Raw genomic sequence first — 16,517 nt, 5'->3', positions numbered from 1 at the left:
CAATGAGTTGAATTTCATATATCAATGACTTGAATTTCATATGATGGCTGAACAGATAGCAGATAAACCCAAGAGGTCTGCTCTAAACCAACTTACCAGGACCCTCCTGCGTAAATACAACTGTGGAGTCAGACTTGTTCAGAACTGTACCAGTCCCACGCTCATCCACATAGACCTCATAATGCAGTCTGTGCTTGATGTGGTAAAAAACCCTATATAGCTTTATCTAAATAATTAATTATTTAAGTCTAAAATACAATATGATTACCTGCCATGCTTCTGGTAATATGTAATACAGGAAATGAAAACATCGTTGATGTTGCTCAATTACAATTTTTTTGGTATGAAATATTAATCTTGTAAATACATTTTGACCTTTTGTAGCTACACATTTCAATGGTCTGTACAAATAATTTACACCCAAAAATGTAACAAAAAAGTAATACTCAATAATAGATGTTTTGAAAATCTACTTTTTACATGATGGAAAGACCCAGCTACCACAAGCATTTGGTACCGGCAGGTTGGTATGAATTGTGTTCTTCTATTGGTGTTAAACATACTATTCTTAATGTTCATGCAACGTAAAACCATCACTGGCCCCATCCACAAATAGGAATATTTAAAAATGTAATTACTTTGATTACCCCTTCAAGGAATAATCACGTCTACGCATTATATTTATAGTTTCAATGGAGTGGTGGAGTGAGCCATTAAAAAAAAACATGAAAATAAAATCAGGATGAGGAGAATCGCATTAGGGTTCATTTGTTTGGTGGGGCCAGCGGACATGAGTCTCTAGGCTCATTCTCCATTCACTTTAATGCAATTGCAACACCATTGTTGACTTTGCTTATTTTCCCATCTGCCGCTTGTCCTTGTGCCATTGATTGAGCGCCAGAAAATACACCTAAAGTCAAGCATCAAATTTTCAGTATTTTTTTCAAAAACCCTGAATGACAATGCCGTTGGTGTACTTATACAAATGCAATGTTCTCTTCAGATATTTGAATATGAGGGAATGAGGCACAGAAATGTCTGTTTTGCATTATTCTTTTCCACCCAATATACACATTATGTCTGACTTAACATGAATACCACGTTTAGCTGTTTCTACGAATCCTGTGTCTGTGTTCCATGTTTCATTTCAGTTACATAATATATTTAAAGCTTCTGCATGGTTTTCACATGGCTGTCTGTCTGAAAGACAGGGAGCCTGCTTCAGCCAATGTGTCTTCAGCCTTGTCTGGCATGCAACAATTGAATGCCAAAACAGTCAGGCCACCATTTGTCATGTACTTCATATAACTGGTCTTGTGATGTATTTCCTGTTTATGAGTTCTTGGTGTGGGATCCTGAGGAGTTTGACGAGATCACTGAGATCTCTCTGCCCTCTGAAGCTATATGGGTGCCCGATCTCATCAGTGAATTGTAAGAATTGATACTATGTATTCCTGTTCAAATTTCATAACATGTCATTGGATTACTCAATACACTCGGTCTCTTCGCAGAAATGTTCAACATTTGTCCTTTTATTTTAAATGACAGACTGAAAAGGAAGTGTGTTGACCAGGGTCAGAGTGTCTCATGTTCAACATACAGTACTGTAAGCAGCTGGAACTCTTGTCTTCCCCATAAGTCGTGTTCTTCCCCCTGTTAGTGTGGATGTAGGGGAGTCCCCTGCCATCCCCTATGTGTATGTCAACTCATCGGGGATGGTGAAAAACAACAAGCCTATCCAGGTGGTGTCTGCGTGTGACTTGGAGTTGTAAGCCTACCCCTTTGACAAGCAGAGCTGCACTCTGACCTTCCGCAGCTGGCTTCACTCAGGTTAGCATAGAGAGCTGTAAACACGCTAACATACCCAGTCAAATGACTATACATCTGGATATGCACAGATGTGGCTAAAACACACAATTAGAAGTGCAAAATTACAATGGCATACCTTTCGATACACAAAATACATGCATAAAGCTATGGCACATACAGTATTAAGTACACAAACACGAGCACATAAAACCCATACAGCTGGTAATTTAATATTGTATCAAATCAATAGCAGGTCATATTGACTGAGTGTCATTAAGTCTTAGTAAACTCTCTCCCTGACCTCTACCATCATGTATGCAGTGAGTGAGGAGAACCTGACTCTGTGGAGGAGTGCGGAGGACATCGCCAATGATCAGAAGTCGTTTATGGACGATGGCGAGTGGGAGCTGATGTCTGTGCCCTCCCACTACTGGCAGCTCCGGCTGGATGGCAGAGACTATGCACACATCCAGTTCAACGTGTGTGCCTACTGTTACCAGATCTAGGTCTTTCTTTGTTTCTCTTCAGATACTTGATTTGAAGGAAAGTATTTGAAGAAATACAAATATGACCTATATGTCTAGTGCCAACTGTATCCACATATACAGCAATACATATCCAGTCAGTTAATATGTGAGTAGGTGTGTTAGTGAGATGTTCTATATGGGTTGATGTCTATCCAACAGGAAACAAAAATGTACACACTTCTCTTGTAGGGAGACTGTGACTGTACAATGACAACTAAATCAGATTGAGTATCGACAGGAGGTTTTTAGCCATCCCCTCCTCCTGGTACTCCTGTTGTGAAGGTGTTAAAGAGATCAGCCAGGGTTTCACGGACAGGATTAAGCGCTAATGCTAATAGATGAGGATGAGGCGCGTCCAGCATGCTGAGAGAGAGAGGCACCATAATGAGGCTGTCTCTGTGGCAGCTGATCAATGGCCGTCTTGTTCTGCCGGAGAAATGGGCCCTGGGCCTGGTGCAGGTGGGGGAGAGACTGCCTGCGAGGATAGGCTAGGCGGGGTTCTGTTGTACATTCAGCTCAGGAGGGCACTTAATGATGGAGTGTCGATCCAGCAGGGCTCATTGGGTTACCTTTACACTACTGCTCATTGTGAAAGCGGTTAAGGGGATTCATGTGTTTTGGGGTACTGGAAGAGGACAGGAAGGTAATACTGTGGAATATGGTTTTCTTGTGGGTTCAGTTGGAAAAAAGTACAGTTGACATCTAAAGCTAAAATGGGGCAGATTTAGGTTTAAGTTAGTGAAGGGAAAAACATTTATTTCTCAATTTCTCACCTATAGGGGAGTTCAAACACATTTTTGACCCACGTGTGACATGAAATAATAGAAAAGTAAAACTCTCTCTCCCTATTTTTCACTCCCTCTCACCCTCTCACTCGTCAGGTGTTAATCCGCCGGCGCCCCCTGCTGTACGTGGTGCGTCTGCTCATCCCCAGCATCTTCCTCATGGTGGTGGACGTCATCAGCTTCTACTTGCCGCACAACAGTGGCACGCGCACTTCAAGACCAGCATCCTCCTGGGCTACACTGTCTTCAGGGTAAACCTGATGGACGAGATGCCTGCCACCACCATCAGAACACCACTCATGGGTATCTTACAACAGCTCCTCTCCTCATCTTTTGTTTCAAATGTTCTCATATTGTTTGACACACCAAGCTTGCCCTTCATACCCAGCCAAATGAGATGGTTTAGGATGAGTTGGACCGCAGAGTGAAGGAAAAGCAGCCAAGAAGTGCTCAGCATATGTGGGAACTCGTTTAAGACTGTTTGAAAAGCATTCCTCATGAAGCTGGTTGAGATAATCCCAAGAGTGTGCAAAGCTGTCATCAAGGCAAAGTATGTCTACTTTGAAGAATCTAAAATCTAAATATATTTTGATTTATTTAACACTTTTTTGGTTACTGGATGATTCAATGTGTTATTTCATAGTTTTGATGTCTTCACTATTATGCTACAATGTAGAAAATAGTAAAAATAAAGAAACTTGAATGCGTCTGTGTGTTCAAACTTTTGACTGGTACTGTATTTCTGATCTAAGACATGTTCTGTAAAAATTAAGATTAGTCTTTTTCTAACAGGTCTGTTGTTGATGTTTGGTGTTCTCCATCTTATAGGTGTGTTCTTTGCGGTGTGCATGGCGCTGCTGGTGCTGAAACTATCCATCTCCATATTTGTAGTGAAGCTCCTCTACCACAATGAGAAGGAGGTCAAGGAGATGTCAGTGTCTGCCTGTCTCCTCGATAAGTACGGCTCGTCCAGCCAGACCTTCCTCGAGAGCAACTTCACCTCTGTCAAAACACTAAATGATGTGGATCAGTGTGGGGGTGAGAGGGGACCTGTGTTTGGATGCTTTGTATTTCTTGGTCATAGGACACAAGAGTGTGACTGGGTATTAGGACCCAACGTTTAGCAGGTGGTGGTTTTCCTAACTTTCCACAGATTTCTTATTCTATTTGATATGTAATGGCCAGCTCTGACACCTTTTCATGTTGACAACAACTCTATGTTCCTCTGTATTAACATCAAAACGATCAGAGAGAAAATACACCTTTACAGTATGTCTAGACATACTAGTGGCAAGAAGAAGTATGTGAACCCTTTGGAATTACCTGGACTTCTACATACATTTGTTATACAATGTGATCTGATCTTCATCTAAGTCACAACAATAGACAAACACAGTCTGCTTAAACTAATAAAACACAAACAATTATACGTTTTAATGTCTTTATTGAACTCACCATGTAAACATTTAGAGTGCAGGTTGGGAAAAGTATGTGAACCCTTAGATTTAATATATTATTTGGCAGCAATAACCTCAACCAAACATTTTCTGTAGTTGCGGATCAGACCTGCTCAATGGTCAGAAGTAATTTTGGACCATTCCTCTTTGCAAAACTGTTTCAGTTCAGCAATATTCTTGGGATGTCAGGTGTGACCCGCTCTTTTGAGGTCATGCCACAGCATCTCAATTGGGTTGAGGTCAGGACTTTGACTGGGCCATTCCAGGAGGGGTATTTTCTTCTGTTGAAGCCATTCTGTTGTTGATTTACTTCTATATTTTGGGTCGTTGTCCTGTTGCATCACCTAACTTCTGTTGAGCTTCAATTGGCAGACAGAGAGTAGCAACAGTGCTGAACTTTCTCCATTTATAGACATTTTGTCTTATTGTAGACTGATGAACATCAAGGCTTTTAGAGATACTTTTGTAACCCTTTCCAGCTTAATGCAAGTCAACATTTCTTAGTCTTGGGTCTTCTGAGACCTCTTTTGTTTGAGGCATGGTTCACATCAGGCAATGCTTCTTGTGAATAGCAAATTCAAATTTAGTGAGTGTTTTTTTTATAGGGCAGGGCAGCTCTAACCAACATCTCCAATCTTGTCTCAATGATTGTACTCCAGGTTAGCTGACTCCTGACTCAAATTAGCTTTTGGAGAAGTCTTTAGCCTAGGGGTTCACATAATTTTTCCAACCTACACTGTGAATGTTTAAATGATGTATTCAGTATAGACAAGAAAAATACAATCATTTGTGTGCTATTAGTTTAAGCAGACTGTGTTTGTCTGTTGTTGTGACTTAGATGAAGATCAGGTCTAATTTGATTACCAATTTATGCAGAAATCCAGATCATTCCAAATGGTTCACATACTTGCCACTGTATTCAATCAACAGTTTGACTTTTATTTAATTTACTTGTTAAGATTGCATTGTAGCAACAGAATATCTTCTCTTCGGACATTCAAGTGTCCAACCCCATCATAACCCCACCTACATGTTGTCCCTCCAGGCTTTGAGTTTGACCTGGCTCCAGAGGAACTGCTGTCTCTGAGCGAGCCCCAGGAGAGTACTCCTCGGCTGGAGAGTATTCTCCAGGAGGTGGTGGCCCTGAGGCTCTACCTGCAGGAGGGAGAGAGTGACGACTCAGCCCAGGTTGACTAGGTGGCCCTCTGCTGCAAGGTGGACCTCCTCCTGTTCCGAGTCTACCTGCTAATCCTGGTTGTCTACACCAGCACTCTGCTGCTACTGTGGGCCATCTGGAGCTCTGCATAAGGATAGAAGGGGAGAAAAACTTTGTTCGACTGCATTTATTTTGCTCTAATGAAATGTTAAAAGTCAATTAAGGGTTATTGATGTGGTTGAGCCGACCCCCCCCCCCCCCCCTTGTCCCCACTTCTTCTTTTGATACAGTAACAGCTATTTAATTTAATCAATACTGTATTGTCATGTACTATTGGAAGATTGCCCCATACATAAATACAGACTCATGTATTAACATATTCATTCTGATGTGTTTCATAAAAATATATATCTTGCTCATGTTCTCTGGGCACATTCTGTTACATCAATGCTATGTTATTCTACATGAACTTTAATCACCATGCTCCCCTGAAACTTGTACAAAATCAATAAAGCACATTCAAAGTCTAGCTTAGGCAACTGCATTTCATGTTGGCTCACTCATAGTCGTAAAAAAGATACATGAGTTACTCATAAAAACTTTGGATGGCAACGATCTATGCAAACAGAATTTTCCCTTGAATACCAGACATTTGCTTTGAGCAGATCACGTTACAACCCATTGTATGGCCACCTCCTTGAGTTGAGGAAATAAATTAATGCTGGTTATTGTTTGCTGAAAATGTTATGTTGTTCATTCATATTTGTGATGTAACTTCTTAGTCCACTTCATATCAAACAAGTCATGTTGCTAGCCTACAAATACATTCATATTTTCAACTGTGGCACTTGGTTTGATTATGTATCCTGTTTTTAGCTAGAGTTGTGCAGGGATATATTGAACAACAGTACTAGTTAAAGTTTGGACACACCTACTCATTCAAGGGTTTCTTTATGTTTTACTATTCCCTACCTTGTAGAATAATAGTAAAGACATCAACACTATGAAATAACACATGTGGAATCATGTACTAACCAAAACCAAAAAAGTGTTAAACAAATCAAAATATATTTTATATTTGAGATTCTTCAAAGTAGCCACCCTTTGCATTCATGACAGCTTTGCACACTCTTGGCATTCTCTCAACCAGCTTCATGAGGTAGTCATCTGGAATGCATTTCAATTAACAGGTGTGCCTTCTTAAAAGTTAATTTGCGGAATTTCTTTCCTTCTTGATGCGTTTGAGCTAATCAGTTGTGTTGTGACAAGGTAGGGTTGGTATTCAGAAGATAGCCCTATTTGGTAAAATCCAAGTCCATAATATGGCAAGAACAGCTCAAATAAGCAAAGAGAAATGACAGTCCATCATTACTTTAAGACATGAAGGTCAGTCAATGCAGAAACAATTTCAAGAACATTCAAAGTGCAGTTGCAAAAGCCATCAAGCGCTATGATGAAACTGGCTCTCATGAGAACCGGCTCTCACGAGGACCGCCACAGGAAAGGAAGACCCAGAGTTACCTCTGCTGCAGAGGATAAGTTCATTAGAGTTAACTGGCTCTCACGAGGACCGCCACAGGAAAGGAAGACCCAGAGTTACCTCTGCTGCAGAGGATACGTTTATTAGAGTTAACTGGCTCTCACGAGGACCGCCACAGGAAAGGAAGACCCAGAGTTACCTCTGCTGCAGAGGATACGTTTATTAGAGTTAACTGGCTCTCACGAGGACCGCCACAGGAAAGGAAGACCCAGAGTTACCTCTGCTGCAGAGGATAAGTTCATTAGAGTTAACTGGCTCTCACGAGGACCGCCACAGGAAACGAAGACCCAGAGTTACCTCTGCTGCAGAGGATCAGTTCATTAGAGTTAACTAGCTCTCACGAGGACCGCCACAGGAAAGGAAGACCCAGAGTTACCTCTGCTGCAGAGGATAAGTTCATTAGAGTTATCTGCACCTCAGATTGCAGCCCAAATAAATGCTTCACGGAGTTCAAATAACAGACATCTCAACATCAACTGTTCAGAGGAGACTGTGTGAATCAGGCCTTCATGGTCGAATTGCTGCAAGGAAACCACTACTAAAGGACACCAATAATAAGAAGAGACTTGCTTGGGCCTAGAAACATGAGCAATGGACATTAGACCAGTGGAAATCTGTCTTTTAGTCCAAATTTGAGGTTTTGGTTCCAACCACTTGTCTTTGTGAGACGCAGAGTAGGTGAACGAATGATCTCTAAATGTGTGGTGCCCACCGTAAAGCATGGAGGAGGAGGTGTGATGTTGTGGGGGTGCTTTGCTGGTGATATGTCATCCCATCTTGTTTGGGCTTAGTGGGACTATAATTTGTTTTCAACAGCACAATGACCCAACACACCTGTAGGCTGTGTAAGGGCTATTTGACCAAGAAGGAGAGTGATGGAGTGCTGCATCAGATGACCTGGCCTCCACAATCACCTGACCTCAACCCAATTAAGATGATTTGGGATGAGTTGGACCGCAGAGTGAAGGAAAAGCAGACAACAATTGCTCAGCATATGTGGGAACTCATTGAAGACTGTTGGAAAAGCATTCCAGGTAAAGCTGGTTGAGACAATGCCAAGAGTGTGCAAAGCTGTCATCATGGCAAGGGTGGCTACCTTGAAGAATCTAAAATACAAAATAGATGTTGATGTATTTTTTGGTTACTACATGATTCCATATGTGTTATTTCATCGTTTTGATGTCTCCACTATTATTCTACAATGGTAGAAAATAGTACAAATAAAGAAAAACCCATGAATGACTAGGTGTGTCCTAAATTTTTGACTGCTACTGTATTTTAAAGGATCCAGCTAGTACAATGAGTAATGACTGATTTGCTCTTAGTAGCTACATATTTTCAAGCGTTTTTGTGTGTCATTAATGGACATGATTTTTCAACAAAGTTTTATCTCTGTAGTCCCCCAAAACATTAATTGTTGATGTGTTTAATTGTTGATATATGCAGTAGGCATGTTTTTTATCCAAAGATGACGCATGTGTTTTCGCAGCAGTGTGTATCATCTATCCATGTAACATCAACTGTATCAGCAGGATCCTATCACATAATAAAAGTCATAGATTCAATTTCGTTGTAGATTGCAGTACATATTCCCCCAACATAAGCAGTTTAAGAAATCAATGAACTAAATGACGTCTAAGATCAGTATCAAATGTCAGTTGGATCTTGTTAGTGAGATAAGAGAAAACCGACCTGCACTTAAACTCCCATATGAAAACCAAGCTGCCAGAGAAAATATGCCTATGCTCCTCTGTTTGTTCAGGAAATCAATTTCTTAATGCAGGATCTTTTTTGAGAGAAATCATATCTCCACAGTAAGCTTATAAAATACATTGAGGATTCAGTTGGAGGAAAAAATCTGATATACCACACGAAACTTGATCCATACACAGACATCTGTTAGGCTACACGTCCAGATACTGTAAACTTGGATAGGCCTGAGTGCTCCGAGTTATCTGCTCAGGACATGTGATGACATGAGATAACCTCAGCTGCTTCCAATCCCCATCATAAAATCCCCGATGGACACACCCTCGTATTCATAGTTACATCAGCTGGCTAAGGCAGCGTCATGCAGAATTAAACTTAATTTAACTAATACATGATACTGTAGACATTAGGCTACAGTGGACACCCCTGAATATGGGTCTCGGCGGCGCCAGTAGACTGCTGTATCTCAAAACTGAGCACTGCTCATTATAGACAAGCTCAAGGCAGAGAAGTGAAACATAGTGCAGAATGAGAAGTTCAGCACTCTGGACAGCGCTCGTCTTGCTCTTGATACAAGGCACCGCGCGAGCCTGCACAGGTAAGAAGATGCACGTGCAAAATTAATTCCAGATAGGTTGTGGCGTTATTGACAGAGATTGCCTGTTTTGGAAGTTGACATTTTATATAATGCTAGATTTACACAATAATAATTGTATAACTCTCAATATGTTGCATTTAGTGGATATGTTGAATCAGTATGTTGAAACGATGTGTTTTACCTCCGTTAGTCAAGAAACTGGGCAATAATACCTGACGCTTTGCCAATGCCACCTTGGTACGTCTCTCCGAGTACTTGAGTGCTGGGTACAAGAAGGGGGTTCGACCCGTGCGCAACTGGCGAAATTGCACAATGGTGGCCATCGACCTTATGGTGTACTCTATCCTCAGTGTGGGAAGTAGGCCTCCTGCTCTTAGTAGAATAATAGTTCAGTATGCTGAGATTGTGTGTAGCCTATGTTTGCCCTATGTTACAACAGGACGAGAAGAACCAGGTTCTGACAACATATGTATGGTACAGGCAGGTAAGACAAATAACTATTTGCAATAAATAGCTAAATAACTATTTTAAAAAAGTTTCCAAGAAATTAAAACATACATAAAACTTGTAAAAACTACAGTAGAACATAGTTATGTCTAGTTATGTCTCTCCTCCTGTCTCTCCTCATTAATACTATACCATGCTTACCGGCCTATGCTATAACTCTGTATCAGGAATGGACAGATTAATTATTGGTATGGAACCCAGAGGACTTTGAGGATGTGAATCAAATGTCCGTACCGATTGCCAATGTGTGGGTGCCTGACATACTAATCAACGAGTTGTAAGTCCAGTGTTTTGTGATCGTTATTGTCGGTGTAGGCCATCACATCTTAGGCCATGCAGTCAAATCAAAGTCTGCATAAAACAGTATTGTTTATCATTGATTAAGCATTACTAAAGTACAGTGCAGTGTAAAGTGTGTGTGTGTAATACGCTGAAATATTAGTTGTCCAAATCAGCCACAAACATATTTATTGCATCCCTTTGCTTTGGTTTGAGTTGTGCTTCCTGCTCTAATCTCTCAGTGTGGATGTGGGTAAGTCTCAGGATATTCCCTATGTGTACGTGACCCATTATGGTCTGGTGCGCAACTACAAGCCCATCCAGCTGGTGACAGCCTGCACTCTCAACATCTACAACTTCCCCTTTGACATCCAGAACTGCAGCCTGACCTTCCAGAGCTGGCTCCATACCCGTAAAACATGTCTTATTTAGTCATCTGGCTTTGCATGTGGGGAAAAGCCTTTCAACTGCACACACTGTTGGCTACAATACCAGGTAAGGATGCCTTTTTACATGTTTGTAAGAGAGGTGGGGATGGATAAGCTAAGTGTCAGTCACTCAGTCCTCAACATTTTTGTATTATTTTGTATTTAAAAAAAAATAATTCCTAGTGCCAGCTGTGGCTGAGGACTGCTGATAATGGTCATTTACACCATTTACATGAATCTGAACCCACTGACCTATGTCTCCTCCATGTCCATGTCTGTAGTTAATGACTTCGACCTCAAGCTGATGAGGAGCGCAGAGGAACTCAAGGTGGACAAGAGTGTCTTCATGAACCAGGGGGAGTGGGAGCTGCTACACGTCTTGTCGAAATACAAGAGCTTCAGTCTGGACAACATTGACTCCTATGCCGAGATGAAGTTCAATGTGAGTATATATAACATAATCATTCATTACCTTTTATTTATGTATTCATGACAGGTTTGGAAATATATTATTTGGCAATGATTGAGCTGGTTTGTAAGATTGTTAGGGTTGCAAAAGTTCTGGTTGCAAACAACTTTCCCAAAATTCCCAAGTTATCCAGATATTCTGGTAGGAGGATTCTCAGATTTCCTGCTTATTCCCTCCTGAATCCAGTAATCTTCCAACCAGGATTTCTGGAAAACCGGGGAACTTTGGGAAAATTTACGGAATTTAGGCGACCCTATGCTTGATGAGGAAGTAAATGGCAATAGTTAAAAGAGTACAATAAAGGGATGGGAAAGATCCCCACAATTCAGCTAGTGCCAACACATGTTAAAATGATATGCAGTATATACTTCTACATTACTATGTACAATCATGTTCAAATCAATCATATCGTGTACATAATACCTTAGCGCAAATCATTTATTCAAAACCAACCGAACCTGACAGAAAAGCAAGACCTTTAGTAAGAATAGATCAAATAGAGAAATATATGAAGATAGTAGACCCTTACCTTGACCTCTACCGCATGAGGCTTTATTAGAAACATAAGATCTTCAGCTGTATTAAATAGGTATTGAGAATGGACGTTTTTCGTATGCATCATACAAAGAAAGTAGGCTTGCTTTATGGAAAATTAACACAAGGATATGAGTGAGGATCTCCAGGTGAAAGTGTGATATAGAGTGCACTCCCATCCAACCTCCGTTTTAGGGTCATTGATAGAATATGTTGGTATATTGTTCTTTCCACGGTCAAAATGTTTTTCTGCCAGATATATGTAATGAGATATGGAAATGTGTACAACTTCTTGTTAATTACTGCTCTATTCCCAATTATTGTTTATTTGGATCCCCATTAGCTTTTGCAGAAGCAGCAGCTACTCTTCCTAGGGCCCACACACACCAAAAAACATCACAAGTAACAAACACTGATACACTGATAGACAAGGACAGTCACGCAAATAAAAATTACAACGATATACAAACAACACAAATCAAAGTGTGTGTGATCGAGTGTCTGTGTGTGTGTGCGTGTGCATCCTCTCACAGTCCTGATACAGTGATAGACAAGAATAGTCACACAAATTAAAACATCTATCATAGAGAGTGAGAAAGAGAGAGAAAAGGATAAAACTCTCTCCCTGTGTGACCCCTTGGAGCTCTATGTAACCACCACCTTCACCACACCTGCGAGATTGGCCGTGGCGGCGAGGACAGCAGGGAGCAGGGTCTGGGGAGCCTGGTGGTCCTGCCCGTGGTGCGTGACACCACACAGCCGTTATGGACAACACCTAGCACGAGATCTCGTCCATCCGCGGCATCCTGGAGAAGAAGGACAAGTGCCGGGACATCGCCAAGGAGTGGCTGCTGGTGGGCTACGTGCTGGACGTGCTGCTCTTCAGGGTCTACCTGGTGGCCATGCTGGCCTACAGCATCACCCTGGGCTCCCTCTGGTCCATGTGCCAGTACGCATGAGCTCCTCACAGTGGAGAAGGGTCTAACAGTGGATGTGGAGGGCCTTATTGTGGAGCAGGGCCTGATGATATAGGTGGAGGGTCTTACTGTGGGGGAGGGCCTGACGGTGGATGTGGGGACATAGAAGTCTTACGTATGCCTGATATAAAGAGTTTTATTGAGGTGGATCTGTTCAGCTGAACCTCATGGTAGAGGTAAAGTAGGGGGTACTTTGAGTCTGAGGTCATTCTTGGGACTAGAGAGATGAGAGGGAAGATGCAGTGGATGCTGGTTTAGGAGGATATATGGAGTATGTGGAGGAGAGGTAATGCTATTTGGTTGCATTTTCTTTTAAATGGCATAGTTTGTATATTCCAAGATCAACTTCACTCCTTCAGTTGAATATAGTGTTAATATTGTTAATAAATTATAAGAAACATATAACGTGATATTAATCATCACATTTCAATTGATAAAGGTTATTTATTATTATGAAAGTCACTGCAATACTTGTTCACCTGATGTTCTCTAACATTACGAAATGTGTGAATATTAAAGTTAATTGAATTATGTCCCTTACATGCCATCAATCAGGTATCTAGCCACGAGGATGACAGACTGGATTCAATCTGATCATGCTTGTAGACAATACAGCTTTTAAAGGCAATGTTACCACGTTTGCGCACTTCGCGGAGATCGCATTCAAGGAAGACGCTGCAGATGTCTGTTCAATTGGAAATTGGGATGGAATCCTGGCCAAAGTTTTAAGCTTTTTCCATTGAACTTCCTTAACACTGTCAAGTTGTATCAATTATTGGAGACAGGTGCAGGAATACGTAATAGTGGGTTTTAATACTCCCCCCAAATTACACAACATGCCATGAAAGGCAAGGGGACGAAGCCCAAAACAAACACGTATACAAAACACACAGGGATATAACCCAAACAAAAGAGTGTAATACACTACGCGGGGCGAGACCTGTAATAGCAATGCATGGGACGAGACCCGTAGTAACAAATGCACAAAACACGCAGGTACTCACAGGACCAATGGACATGGTAACAATACCCGACAAGACGCAGGTGTGCGTAATGAGACAGTTCAGTGAAGCCAAGAGGCCGGTGGCGTAGACCTCCGGAATTGGTACACGGAAAGAGCAGCAGTACCGGGAGAATCCGTGACAAATACAGCCAATGTCCACATTCAAGAAAATGCCAGATAGGCTGGTCCATTTTTTGCCTCCTGGGCCTATACATTTTTTTTTCTCACCAAATTAACATTATCTGGCTAATAATGGGGGCATCTTGGGGAAAAATCTGGGCCGGTGTGGGGGCCTCAAGGAATCTGCTAGGGCAGATTTCTAGTCCCAGTCCGCCCCTGTCCATATTCAAATGATGGGAGGTGAAAATAAAGCAATTTTCCGTTTTATATTATAATTATTTGTATTATTATTAAATTGCCAGTCAGGGTTTAAGCCATACAAGAGACTTCAATACACCACACTAACCACAGGGTGGCACAGTAGTGCTCTGCCCAGCCCTATCCACCCTCATGCTCCAGTACAGAGAAGGTATTAATTCCTCTCAGGGATGGCCTATTTTCATTTATTTTTTATTTAACCTTTATTTAACTAGGCAAGTCAGTTAAGAACAAATGTTTATTTACAATGACGGCCTACCCGGTTGTAAATAAAGGTCGGTTGTGATACAGCCCGGGATCAAACCCGGGTCTGTAGTGACGCCTCTAGCACTGTGATGCAGTGCCTTGGAACCCTTGGAACTGTGCTACTTGGAACCCTAGCCCGCGGACTGACACTAATGTACTAAACGTAAAGATTTTGGCCTCACTGGAAAATGGACTCAGTGGGAGTACTCAGATAGGATAAATGCCATTGACACCCAACATAATTAAAGCCTAAAACCGTTCCACAGTAAATGGGAGCATCGATCCCAATATATTCAACAAGTATCCAGGCTACATCAGTTCCTGGGTCTGTGTGGACGACTGACTCTAGCCCTTTTAGTTCAGCACTATGCCTGGCTGTTTCATTACCCCCAAGTTTTAGTTGATTTTCAGCTATAATAAATGCTTTATCAGTGTGACGCTTGGATTAGAAGATCTCTGAAAATGTCTGGTATTTATAAATGGTGTTCTAAAACTACCTACAGTAAACATTCCAAAATGGTAATAAAAAACAACACAGGAAATGTTATCAATGAGTATTGCCATAAATAAGCATGACTCCAGGCTTTCAATAGTTTGTCTATTTTTTTAAAAATAATAAAGTACAACCAGAGAGGGTAGACATCTGACTAGGGCTGCAACATTCCGGAACATTCCCAAATTCCCAGGTTTTACTCAAATCTTCTTTGGAGGATTCTGGATTTCCTGATTAATCCCCCCTAACACATCTGGGAATTTTGATAAAGCTACCGGAATTTTTGCATCCCTACATCTGACTGTAGCCTACCATCTTCGGTAAAAGTAGTATACTGTAGTACACTAGACTAACACTAGAGGGTTCCATTACCAGCATTAACCAGTACTACACTTATGGAGTTGCAGGAACACACAATGAGCTTCAACAGTCATTTCTACACCAGTTACTAAAAACCATACAACAGCTAAGTTCATAAGACACATCTCCAAATTGCAATAAAGCTATGGACCTCTATTTTATAAACTCCTTGAACAACATCTACTTTAAATAAACAACAAATTACAATTCCAGAGATGACGCCAAAACTACAATTACTATTCCACCAACGGATTAAATTATCAAGATTGAAGACTCAGCATTTTCTGTCATGCATTATAACTTCATTCTGTGGCCAGTGCACAGAACAGTTTGTTTAATCAGTTACCTTAATCAGTAACCTCAGGAAACCTTTTTAATAATTATCCCCATCCAACATATTCTCAAACCACAAAAGTTCAGTGACCACAAAAATCATACAAAACTAAGTCTACCATAACAGCAACAACATGAAACACACAGAATAGTTCAGTTACGTGTTGCTCAGGTTGCTTGCTGTATTACAGTAAATTAGTAGGGGCGGCCATGTTGTTTGGCTCTCTCCTCTCCGAGGCTGGATCAATGCCTGGGGTGGGGGGAGGCTAACGCCTACAGGCCAACGCCTACAGGCCAGGCTTAGCTGAGAAAACAATCCCAGGGATTTGGACAAAACCGGTCCCCCTCCATTCAACAGGCCCACTGTCTGAACCCTCTCTATCCATTAGATCATATTTGGGTCAAAGAGCACATAAAGATGGGACCCCCTGGCTCCCCCACACACAAAGCCCTGCAGCCACCCCCCTCCCCCCACTCGAGAGGCCATTCACTGGACCCTTCCCCTTCCACTCACATTGCCTACAAGGGTCACATGAGTCCAATCAACCAAGGCCAAAAATCCCCACTCTGCTTCGTTTTTAAAAACAAAATTGGGATCAAACTGAACTCATGGTGTCCCGTTGATGAAGGAGCATACTCATCATCAGGGGATGTGTCCTCCTCTAGTGTCCTCCTTTCCCTAAATCACCAAAGACCCTTAAAACAATCAAGATAGTCCAAGACAGCCTAACTCTCCACTACGACTAGCCACATTGGGTTTGATATGCAGAGGCCGGTGGTGAGGGAGTGAATAGCTAAAGAAAAGTAGCTCATTAGCTGAGGGGAGAGGTCAGGGTCTGCATATGCTGCCCAAAGACGGATAGGAAGGGAGAGGGCTGCCTGCTATAATAGGCAGCCGAAGGAGAACCTCTGGTCTCTTGTTTGCGCC

The 16,517-nt window shown here is 41.7% G+C and overlaps 1 pseudogene; it reads left to right on the top strand.

The window, feature by feature from the left end:
- The first annotated feature begins 43 nt into the window (after positions 1 to 43).
- LOC110534871 lies at positions 44 to 12,816 on the top strand (annotated as a pseudogene).
- Positions 12,817 to 16,517: the final 3,701 nt, after the last annotated feature.

This window comes from Oncorhynchus mykiss, chromosome 10, assembly GCF_013265735.2.
Source record: "Oncorhynchus mykiss isolate Arlee chromosome 10, USDA_OmykA_1.1, whole genome shotgun sequence".
NCBI lineage: Eukaryota > Metazoa > Chordata > Actinopteri > Salmoniformes > Salmonidae > Oncorhynchus > Oncorhynchus mykiss.
This window is presented reverse-complemented; position numbering and strand designations above follow the sequence as displayed.